The 12,628-nt window shown below is 41.1% G+C and overlaps 1 long non-coding RNA gene across 1 annotated transcript; it reads right to left on the bottom strand.

Annotated features, from left to right (window-relative positions):
* Positions 1–5,138: 5,138 nt before the first annotated feature.
* Positions 5,139–11,544, bottom strand: LOC121467230. Its single transcript, XR_005977363.1, has 3 exons — positions 11,490–11,544; positions 6,822–6,825; positions 5,139–5,187 (listed from the first exon to the last, which is right to left on the bottom strand). It is a non-coding gene; the product is annotated as an uncharacterized LOC121467230 (long non-coding RNA).
* Between the last annotated feature and the right edge of the window lie 1,084 nt (positions 11,545–12,628).

The following is a 12,628-nucleotide window of genomic DNA, read 5'->3' as shown; positions in this document are numbered from 1 at the left end:
TTATCAACTCGTTTTTTCTCACATTTCGCATTAATTTCAATATTTTCTTTGGCCTGAGGACTCACTTGCTTAAAATCTTTTTTAGTTTCTTCATGTATTGGCAATAAACCCATTGACCTGGCCTCTCTTCCAATCAATAATTCCAATGGGCTATACTTTTTCACCCTGTTCGTCGTACAATTCATGGCTAACTGCACCTCACTAAGTGCATCCAGCCAGGAACGTTCACCATTCTCTACCGCTGTCAACATACTTTTTATCGTGCTCATGACCCTCTCCACTTGTCCATTGGCCCTACTTGGACCTGTTGCTATCAAATGTAATTCTATTTTGTGCATTAAACAGAACTCACGAAATTTTCCACAAGCGAATCTCCTACTTTGATCTGCTATGATACGGTTAGGTACCCCAAAGAGTGATATCGTTGATTTTAAAGCCTTAATACAGTTTTCTGCATCTAAATACAAAGTATGATACAAGTGAACATATTTAGTAAATGCGTATATTTGTACTATGACATATTCCTTGGTATCATTTTTACCTCTCAACTTTCCACTAATATCAATATGCACAGTGTGCCAAGGTATCTTAACTTTCGGAATTGGATGCAGTTCCATTTGAATTTTACCTGCTGAAACCTTTGCCAGCTTGCATGTTATGCATATCTCTACGAATTTTCGTACGTACTTGTGCATGTGCTCGAACCAATACTGATCGTAAACCTTGTCTAACGTTTTCTGCCACCCCAAATGCATAATTGCTTAATGGACATGGTTTACTACAGACCACCTAAAGGCTCTTGGGATTACAGGTAAACAGCGTGTCTTTCCATTTCTCTGAATTTTCCGATATAGAATTCCTGCCATTAACTCATACGTCTTCGCTAAACTCTCCTGCACCTCTCTACCATTCAACTGGGCTATACTTTCCCTTAAGCACGAATCACGATGCTGCTCAGCTAAAAGCCAGTTGTCTGTCACCTCTGTTAAGTCGATGCGAACTTCGGGTATCCTATTCATTGTTTCACATTCAGTGACAATCGGATTTCTGGATAAAAAGTCCACGTGCGCCATACGGTTTCCATTGCGGTACTCTACAGTGAAGTCAAATGATTGTAAATATGCCCACCAACGGTGTACTCTGGCGTTAATTCTACTTTAGTTCGACTTGCTTTTAATGAATTACAGTCTGTAAATACTACAAACTTTCGACCGTGAAGGTAATGCGGAAACTTTTTGCAGCGTTGTATACTGCGAGGGTCTCTAATTCGTAGGAATGATATCTCGATTCTGGGGGGGATGTACATTTGCTAAAATATTCGATCACTCTAGGCTTACCGTCTATTTTGTGAATGAGAATGGCACCATAGCCACTTGCACTTGCATCTGTTAGTACTGAGATAATTTTTTGACGTATTTCTTCATGCTCTGATTACCAAACGAAGCCAGCCAGAGCTTGTATTTTTCGCGGATTTGGTTCAATACTACCGTCCTTGACCAAGTAGCCAAGATATTCTATTTCGGTTTTCAGAAAAGAGCATTTTTTTATATTAAATGAAAATCCTGCTTCCGATAGAGCCCCCACCACGACTGTCAGTCTTTCAAATGCTTCCTCTTTAGACCTCGCTCTATTACTACATCTTCAATGTAAACAATTGCATAGGAGAACGCCAAGTCAGTGCTCGCGCTATAGCTCGCTGAAAAATAGAAGGAGCATTCTTCAGCACAAATGGCATGGATAGAAACTCATACTCAACTCAGGGGTTACAAAAGCGGTTCGCTCTATGGATCCTGCATTTATTGGAATCTGATAAAACCCACTAGCCATATCTAAGCAAGAGAAGTATTTACCCCCAGGCAGTCTGTTCACTTGATCTGATATTAGAGGCAATGATTATTTGTCAGCCACTGTATTTGCATTTAGCTCTCTATAGTCTATGCACAACCGATCACTGCCATCTTTCTTTTTCACTAACAAAATTGGACTCGCGAATGGAGCCATTGGGAAACGCTCCCTTCTAGTGCTCCGCTCAGCGACATAACTAGCGCACTGCCTTCCAGGGGATGCTCCGTGAAAATCATATCGACTGTTTTGCGCCAGGCGCTGGCGTCAGCTTCAGCCACGTCTGGATTGAACTTTGGCAATCTAATCAATTTTTCACTTGAATTGGTTGAAGCAGGCTGCTGCATTGTTTTTTGTATTTCGATAAATCGTTGATTTTGTGCTTCTAACAGCGATCGCCATTCACTATCACGCTGGGCCTGAGCCGATCCCACTTCTGATGTCAGAGGCTGAAACTTTTCTTATTCTTCACGTTGCATTTTGGTACTGATACGCAGTGAGTCGCGGTCAACGTGTACTTCTCTATCTTAGATGTCAGAGCAAACTGCCTTTTCTTCCTTCTTCACCATGACACGCGCCATGCAGCATTGCCTCATCCAATTGTCCATTCCTTTTTGATCTCTCTCTCTCTCTCTCTCTCAAAGGCAACCAACACGCGACCTCGCTCTCAACAATTATGCAAATAAAAGGAACCACAAATAACTCGTTGCTTAGTTTCTTTTGTTCTATATTCTTTCTCTTTCTTATCGCTTTACAGTTTAATTTACATTTTGCTTCTTATACATCTCCGATACGACCTTCCTAACTTTCACACGTCCTCGTGTGCGTACTGTAACACTAGGTTGGTACCATTCTTGCTTCATTTCTCTTTTTATCTCTCAACATCATTCTTATCAAAACACATAGTCTTCACACACAACTTCATAAACCGCGCCATCAAGTGTCGGTTTCGCAGGCTATCTCGCTTCCTCACATCATACAGTGAGTCTTTTCAAACTTACTACACCAGTCTACCGCGTCACACGCCATGACAGAACACCCCTGGTTCCACACTTGTGCTTTCGGCTTGAGCTGGTATAACTCTCTCTCAGTAGGTCGTACTCTTCTGCGCAAACATGCCCACTTGGCTATCCTCGTCATCAAACCACAGTTACAGGCTCTTGCCGCCTCACACGACGCTTTGCACCTTTAGTGCCACGATCTACTCAGATCCAACCTGCACCACACAAAATCAGCCATACCAGGCATGACTATTGTTGATCAGGTTAGCCCTTGTGTTTGATGACCCACGACGAGTGTCTTTTTCACCACCGTCACCTCTCTAAATGGTCTCATCAGAGATTTGCTCGTCTGGCAGCCTTTTCAAACTTTCGTGTGAATATTTATACGTTCGCTTGCTATTCAACGATTTTAACAGGTATCGATCACCTTCCAACAACTCGGCAACCACAAAAGGTCCTTTAAACTTAGGATCCAGTTTGGTCTGATGCCGCTCTTCACTTCTTAGCAAGACATGATCCCCAACCGTGTGTTTTACAATCTTAGCCTTATTCTTATCAACTCGATTTTTCTCACATTTCGCATTAATTTCAATATTTTCTTTGGCCTGAGGACTCACTTGCTTAAAATCTTTTTTAGTTTCTTCATGTATTGGCAATAAACCCATTGACCTGGCCTCTCTTCCAATCAATAATTCCAATGGGCTATACTTTTTCACCCTGTTCGTCGTACAATTCATGGCTAACTGCACCTCACTAAGTGCATCCAGCCAGGAACGTTCACCATTCTCTACCGCTGTCAACATACTTTTTATCGTGCTCATGACCCTCTCCACTTGTCCATTGGCCCTACTTGGACCTGTTGCTATCAAATGTAATTCTATTTTGTGCATTAAACAGAACTCACGAAATTTTCCACAAGCGAATCTCCTACTTTGATCTGCTATGATACGGTTAGGTACCCCAAAGAGTGATATCGTTGATTTTAAAGCCTTAATACAGTTTTCTGCATCTAAATACAAAGTATGATACAAGTGAACATATTTAGTAAATGCGTATATTTGTACTATGACATATTCCTTGGTATCATTTTTACCTCTCAACTTTCCACTAATATCAATATGCACAGTGTGCCAAGGTATCTTAACTTTCGGAATTGGATGCAGTTCCATTTGAATTTTACCTGCTGAAACCTTTGCCAGCTTGCATGTTATGCATATCTCTACGAATTTTCGTACGTACTTGTGCATGTGCTCGAACCAATACTGATCGTAAACCTTGTCTAACGTTTTCTGCCACCCCAAATGCATAATTGCTTAATGGACATGGTTTACTACAGACCACCTAAAGGCTCTTGGGATTACAGGTAAACAGCGTGTCTTTCCATTTCTCTGAATTTTCCGATATAGAATTCCTGCCATTAACTCATACGTCTTCGCTAAACTCTCCTGCACCTCTCCACCATTCAACTGGGCTATACTTTCCCTTAAGCACGAATCACGATGCTGCTCAGCTAAAAGCCAGTTGTCTGTCACCTCTGTTAAGTCGATGCGAACTTCGGGTATCCTATTCATTGTTTCACATTCAGTGACAATCGGATTTCTGGATAAATAGTCCACGTGCGCCATACGGTTTCCATTGCGGTACTCTACAGTCAAGTCAAATGATTGTAAATATGCCCACCGACGGTGTACTCTGGCGTTAATTCTACTTTAGTTCGACTTGCTTTTAATGAATTACAGTCTGTAAATACTACAAACTTTCGACCGTGAAGGTAATGCGGAAACTTTTTGCAGCGTTGTATACTGCGAGGGTCTCTAATTCGTAGGAATGATATCTCGATTCTGGGGGGGATGTACATTTGCTAAAATATTCGATCACTCTAGGCTTACCGTCTATTTTGTGAATGAGAATGGCACCATAGCCACTTGCACTTGCATCTGTTAGTACTGAGATAATTTTTTGACGTATTTCTTCATGCTCTGATTACCAAACGAAGCCAGCCGGTGCTTGTATTTTTCGCGGATTTGGTTCAATACTACCGTCCTTGACCAAGTAGCCAAGATATTCTATTTCGGTTTTCAGAAATGTAACGAGTACGTGGCTATGATGTTGTTGCATGACGATAAGGACGCACGCGCGATGGTCCAGTTGCTCCTTGTCGGCTATTTGGGGTGGTGATCTTGTCCTTCGTCACGAGCCAGTAAATTCTAAAATTTTATCGAATTTTCGCGTGCAGCGACAAGTGGTATGGGGTAGGAAAAATCATGTGAATCCGCGCCAGCACGAAGAGGGATAGTTATTTTACTCATGGAATTCCTAAAGTTCCTCGGGTGTTCTAACGGAACTACATTTGCCCTCCCTGCCTTGGCCGTTCTTTACCGAAAACTTCCCATCATATTATCGAACGGCCCCTTCTACTGACTCGGGTTCTACCGGGGACTCATCCTAGTCGAAGGCAAACAAAAATACAATTTAGCTAATCATTATAAAGTGTATTTAAAACCTAATTAAAATTCTTAAAATTAGAGAACATATTGAAAAAAATATTAAATGAGAACATAAATACATGCAATACAATTGAATTATTAAATTAACCTTCGCAGTAAGATGTAATACGAATTAAAACCAAAAAAATATTATTCGAGAGCGAGAATACGGAAATGGCAGAAAATTGCAGCGAAATCAAATTGAGTGGTTTGTTTTACTTATTTCGAAATTCATCTCACTCAAAAATTTGAGAGACAAGAGAGATGGTAAATCCGCTCCCTTTTTTTTTTTTTTTTTTCTTCTCCTTTATGGATTATTCGAACTGCTAGGTTTTTTACGGTGGGACGCAAAGTAATTCATTTGATATATATATTTTACCAAGACATATTAATAAAACGTGATATCAGACTCACCAACATTCCGGAGATCCACCGACGAAAGCGCTTCCGTAAGTGCACCTTAGGCTGAAAATTCAAATTTCTTTATATATACACTGCAAGCCCACTGTGCAAAACAACAGCAAAATTTTTTCTCTTCTTTTCCGTTGCAGTTCTTTCCTTCTTTTTTAACACATTGGCTTGTTTGTCCACCAAAAAAAAAATTAAAATAAATTATGCCTAAAGCAATTCGTGCTTCTAGCTATTCATTATTAAAGCCTTTCTGGCCTTCTAACTATCACTGCACTTTCCTCTTCTTTTCCTTCTTTTTCTTACTCTTTCACTCTCACTGGCTTATTTCACATAACCTAGACCACAAAAAAAAAGGGGAAAAAAAACTTATAAAATAGCTTATAAACTATCCACTTTCAGCAAACTCCGACCGATCTTTGGCTTTCTGAACTGCCTTACATCCCGTGCGGCGACTTAACAATTATTCCATGTTGTTATACGCCGAGTTAAATTGAATTTTCGTCCGACCGTGGATCGAAGCGTCTAACCTAGATCAGCGCGCCGAAAAACTGCCTGCCAAGCTGAGCTTCGCTAAGTTTCGCTCGCAGGCGGGAGATAACGAAGATGATGAAGAGGGAATATAAATATTATATGTAATATGATGACTTCGCTCTTCTTTTGGGGTGTCTTGAGGAATTGTTCCCTCTACAGCAACGGCCGGATCCAATATCGGATACTAAGCGCCAAACCTAAATCAAAAATCACTTTTGGGTCTGCAATCTTCACAACCATTTCATTTTTTCTTACCCATAAACAGGATTTAGCGCTATATCTAATCCGGAAATTCTACCCGTCACTTTACGCAAGTCCACTATAGAGATATAATTTTCAAGCAAACTCTCACCAACTAATTAAATACGAGACTTACAATTGAACTAAACCGCACTCGATGGCTGCCGAAAAGGGAAAGAAAGCCAGCAGCTCGTGGCTCTGGGCGGGAAGCTAAGTTAGCCCCCATAGAATAACTCTCCGTTTTCCGGGATCATGACAATTGACTCTGTTGCCTCTTCGTCTCCGAAAATTCTTACCCCAATCGCGGCACCCAACTGACCACTAGATGGCGACACTTTCGGTTTTTGCCTCATAGATGGCACTGCCCATCGATTTACCTGCCACAAGCGTTACAAATTCCTCCCTCACAAGATCAGACTTGGGGGTGAAACACACAAGGCTGACCAAAACTGAGCTTGAGGCAGCTACATTACTGTTTCATATCCTTAGCATGATATCTACCCATTAATCGTCCCTGCAAGTCTTCCAGATCATAGTAAGCATTTCCCACCTTTTGGCGTACCCTGGCCTTAAGATACCTCGGACCCAATTTAGCATTATAGCCTGCTTGGAAGTTGCTTTGCCTGAAATTCTTTAAAAATACTTCTTGCCCAAGGTCATAGGAAACGTCCTTAGCCCGCAGATCATAAAGTCGCTCGTTTTTCTCATTTTGCTTTTTCATAACTTCGACAGCTCTATTCCGCACTAACTCTAAGGAATCTTCTCTAGAAAATAGCGCAGAACGATCATCCAGCAACCCCAAAGCTCTTAGCAGCTTGTATGTCGATCCGGAATTTATAAAATGCTGGCCAAATACCATAAAATAGGGTGTCGTTCCCAGAGAAGAGTGTACCGCAGATCTTTATGCACAGCAAATGCTGCTCAGCTCTTCGTCCCAATTTTTCTGATCGGGCCTAACATATGATGACCGACCTGTTTACTCGCGACTACACTGACGTGAATGAATGTGTTACCCGGTGGTTCCGAAGAAATTTTTGAAACGCATCTGATTTAAATTGTGACCCATTATCCGAAATAACCGTTTCTGGCACTCCAAATGTATGGAACAGGTCAGTTTGCAGATATTTAATCACTACGTCCGCATTTAATTTCTTGACTGCTTTTAAGAACACAAACTTCGAATAGTGGTCTAATACGATAAAAATGCCTGTGTTACCGCTTTTTGAACGTGGATATGGACCCAGGAAATCAACATATAACCTCTGAAAGAATCTTCCCGACTCTGGTGGTACCCCTAGCAGAGGTCTCTGAACTGTATTAGGAGCCTTAATCATTTTACACGTATCGCAAGAAAGAACATGGGCCTTTACATCCTTTACCAGACCAGGCCAATAATAATATCTTCTAACACGCTCTAAAGTTTTATGTATCCCTCCGTGCGAAGCCATGGGATGATCATGAGCATTCTTTAAAACCTCCTGAACTAACCCCTTCGGGATCCATAACTTCCAAATAAACTCGTCGTGAAGTGAATCTCCTGTGGCGTAATCCATTTTCTTGTACGCCAAACCATCGGTAACGTTTATATCTGGCAACTTTTCGATGTTCGCTTTTAGTCGGTCCACAAATTCCACATATTCGGGAGATTTAAATTCTGCCGATTCCAAATCCACTAACAATCCATGTCCAGCATCTAACGCAGCCATATTTTCCTCATTTACTCGAGACAGCGCATCCGGAACAACATTTAACTTTCCGCTGCGATGCTCAATTTTAAAATTGAATCCCTGCAGTTTCAGAGCCCATCTAGCTAAACGAGAATGTAAATCCGTTTGAGTCAAAAGCCATTTAAGGGACGCATGGTCAGTAATAACAGTGAACTCATGACCCTCGATATATGCCCGGAATCGTTTAATGCAGACTAGTGCGGCCAGGCACTCCTGTTCACTAACTGAGTAACATTTTTGTGTTTTATTTAATTTTTTTGACACGAACGCTATCATCACCCTCAGCTGTTTTCTGCACTAAAACTCCTCCGACACCAGTTTTACTAGCGTCGCACTGCACAAAAAATGGTTTATTGAAGTTTGGACTACGAAGAACTGGCGCAGAGCATAACATGTTCTTTAACTCTTCAAAGGCCTGTTTTCCTTCCGCCGTCATGGCAAATTTCTGCTTCGGCTTTAACAAATCTGTTAATGAGGAAGCCACAGATGCAAAATTCTTAATAAATTTTCGATACCAGCCTACCATTCCCAAAAATCTTCGCAGACTTTTCAATGAATTTGGTAGCGGAAAGTTTGTCATGGCTGAGATCTTATCGGGATTCGTTCTTATTACACCCTCTCCCACAATATGACCCAAATACCTGACGGATCGCATGCAGAACTTGCTCTTTTCGACGTTAAGAGTCAACCCAGCCGCCTTTATATGCCCCGCAACTATCTCCAATACCTTTAAATGCGACTCAAAACTATCTGAGACAACCAATAAGTCGTCCAGATAAACAAATACTTCGTTACGGAGTTCAGCAGAAATGACTTTGTCCATCAAGCGAGTCATGGTTTGTGAAGCGTTGGTCAGTCCGAACGGCATGACTTTATATTGATAAAGAGGCTTTCCAGGTATAGTAAACGCCGTCTTATCACGAGATTGAGGATCGAGAGGCACTTGCCAGTAAGCATCTTTGAGGTCGAGGCTTGAAATATACATTGCTTTTGGGAGACGCCCTAAGATGCCATCCATTTGGGGAAGCGGGTACGCATCTTTTCTTGTTACTGCATTTACTTTTCTGCTGTCTAAGCAAAGGCGAATCTTCCCTGGTTTTTGAACCAGCACAACCGGTGACGACCAAGCACTATCCGACTCTTCAATTACACCCAGCTTCAGCATACGGTCTACTTCGGCATACAAAAGTTTTTCCACAGCCGGCGATACTGGAAAATGCCGCTGTTTTACTGGCCTAGCATCTCCAACATCAATCGAATGCGAGAGAATACTTGTCTTTCCCAACCCAGAAACGGAAAACGAGGAAAAGAAACTAATAACTTTTTGCAAATCTTCACTTTGTTTTGCCGTAAGACTATGGGTGTCAGACACAATTTCAGAGATCTGCATTTCTGTTGGCAATAAACCAAATTTAGTCCAAAAATCAATCCCTAAATATAAGTCTTGACTGAGAGTTGGAATTAGATGGAGATCCAATTCATTTTCCTGATTGTTGTACTTTACTACAGTTTTTATTCGTCCAACGACTTCTTGCTTCGTTCCGTCGGCGGTGCATGCTGAAGTTGTTCCACGCTTAAAAGTAATTTTACTTCTTATTATTTGTTGAGCCAGGTTTCCGCCTATAACACTAATAGCTGCCCCCGTATCCAATAACCCCATAACAATACGATCCAAAAGACCCACTTCGGCATAGGGACGCTTATCCTTCTCCTTATACCAAATCGTATTTATTGTTTTCAAAGCTGCCCAATACCCTCTCATTCGCTGTGCGTTTCTGGATTGAGACTTTTGATGTTTTAAACAACTATGTATTTTAGATTAATTTATTTGTAAATTTAATTTCTTCGACCAAAAAGATTTTTGAACAGAAGTTGGTGCTGAAGAATTGGGATTTTCTATTTCTACAGGAGTATTTTCAATGTCTATTGTTCTGCCTCGGAATTCGTCGGGCGGTGGCGTTGAACACACGGCTGCTGACGAGGCTGTGTGTTCCCCTTCGCGTTTTTTTTGGCACTTACTACACGAAGGTTTGTAAGTGTTCGGCTTTCCACAACCATAGCAGAAAATCCTACGCTTCCCTTCACAGTCTTGGTAACGATGCCCTTCTTTGTGGCAATTCCAACAAATCAAAGCCAAAGCTCCCACTTCCACTTCGCTTTCGATGTCGGAAAATTCGGCGGCTTCATCTGACAACGGATCTTCAAGCAGTTCAGCAACTTGCTTCCGGTAAGGAGTTGCCTTTGTATATGCATAATTCCGCCTCACATCCTCCAGAAAACTTTCCCTTCGCCTACAAATTTCTCTCAATTGCCCCACCGAATTAATTTGGATATGAAGGAGTTCATGTCGTATTTCAGGGCGCAAATTCCTAGCTAGTATTTCTGCCACGGACTTTTCCGAGAGCGGCACTTCTAACCCATCCGTTAATGAGACAATGGCATCATGAAAAGTATCAACATTTTCCTTCTCTTTTTGTTTTCTATCCCGAATTGCTTCACGGATATCGACATCGGAGCGGGTATCCCGAAATTGTTTTCGAAGAGCTTGGCAGAGAGCTTTCCAATCGAGCCCCTCTCCATTGCAGGATTTATGATATCGCCAATAGAAATCGCGATCTTTACCATCAAACAATAAAACGCTAGCTAAAATTTCAAACTTTGAATTTAATGTTTGCTCTGTTAACGCCTCCACTCGATATATAAAATTGTCCACGCTTATGCCATCAAGACTGCCATTGAAACGAATTTTCCAACTATTTAATATTTGGCCCACCCTATCTGGTCTATAAATGGCATCGGATTCTACGCTGACAGGAGTAAATCTGGACTCACTCCGGAATTGATCAAAATTTTCGACTGGCTATCTCTCTTGATCCGTCCAGTTGGTGTTTGTGCTTGGGTTTGGGGGTGCTAAGGGATTCCCGGGAACCAGTGCGGCAATATTAGCTTGTATAATCTGAGCCATTTGCTGAGAAAGTTGAGTGAGTAAATCATTTTTCATCCCCTGGACCGCTTGAGTCACTAAATTCCCTATGTCTACCTCAGCGCGATTTTCGCCGGTTTTCCCAGAGGGGGCTGGCGAATTGACAATCGTTTTACCACTCGGTGGGAGTTGAAAACAAATGATTCCGCAAATCGGACATTCTCTATGAGTCTTCGAATGACTAGTTATGCAAGTCTTATGGAAGTCATGACCGCATTTCGTCTTGTAAGTTGTGTAGATCGCCAAGTGGGTGTTCTAACGGAACCACATTTGCCCTCCCTGCCTTGGCCGTTCTTTACCGAAAACTTCCCATCATATTATCGAACGGCCCCTTCTACTGACTCGGGTTCTACCGGGGACTCATCCTAGTCGAAGGCAAACAAAAATACAATTTAGCTAATCATTATAAAGTGTATTTAAAACCTAATTAAAATTCTTAAAATTTGAGAACATATTGAAAAAAATTTAAATGAGAACATAAATACATGCAATACAATTGAATTATTAAATTAACCTTCGCAGTAAGATGTAATACGAATTAAAACCAAAAAAATATTATTCGAGAGCGAGAATACGGAAATGGCAGAAAATTGCAGCGAAATCAAATTGAGTGGTTTGTTTTACTTATTTCGAAATTCATCTCACTCAAAAATTTGAGAGACAAGAGAGATGGTAAATCCGCTCCCTTTTTTATTTTTTTTCTTCTCCTTTATGGATTATTCGAACTGCTAGGTTTTGTACGGTGGGACGCAAAGTAATTCATTTGATATATATATTTTACCAAGACATATAAATAAAACGTGATATCTCATAGATGGCACTGCCCATCGATTTACTTGCCACAAGCGTTACAGAAAAGAGCATTTTTTATATTAAATGAAAATCCTGCTTCCGATAGAACCCCCAGCACGACTGTCAGTCTTTCAAATGCTTCCTCTTTAGACCTCGCTACTATTACTACATCATCAATGTAAACAATTGCATAGGAGTACGCCAAGTCAGTGCTCGGGCTATAGCTCGCTGAAAAATAGAAGGGGCATTCTTCAGCACAAATGGCATGGATAGAAACTCATACTGGCCCTCAGGGGTTACAAAAGCGGTTCGCTCTATGGATCCTGCATTTATTGGAATCTGATAAAACCCACTAGCCATATCTAAGCAAGAGAAGTATTTACCCCCAGGCAGTCTGTTCACTTGATGTGATATTAGAGGCAATGATTATTTGTCAGCCACTGTATTTGCATTTAGCTCTCTATAGTCTATGCACAACCGATCACTGCCATCTTTCTTTTTCACTAACAAAATTGGACTCGCGAATGGAGAATTACTTGGACGAATTATTGCTGCCAACATTTCTTTGATTTTATCTCTAACTAATTCTTTCTAATTCTTTCATAATTTTTATCA

The sequence above is a fragment of the Drosophila elegans genome, unplaced genomic scaffold, assembly GCF_018152505.1.
Source record: "Drosophila elegans isolate 14027-0461.03 unplaced genomic scaffold, ASM1815250v1 contig_271, whole genome shotgun sequence".
Classification (NCBI taxonomy): domain Eukaryota; kingdom Metazoa; phylum Arthropoda; class Insecta; order Diptera; family Drosophilidae; genus Drosophila; species Drosophila elegans.
This window is presented reverse-complemented; position numbering and strand designations above follow the sequence as displayed.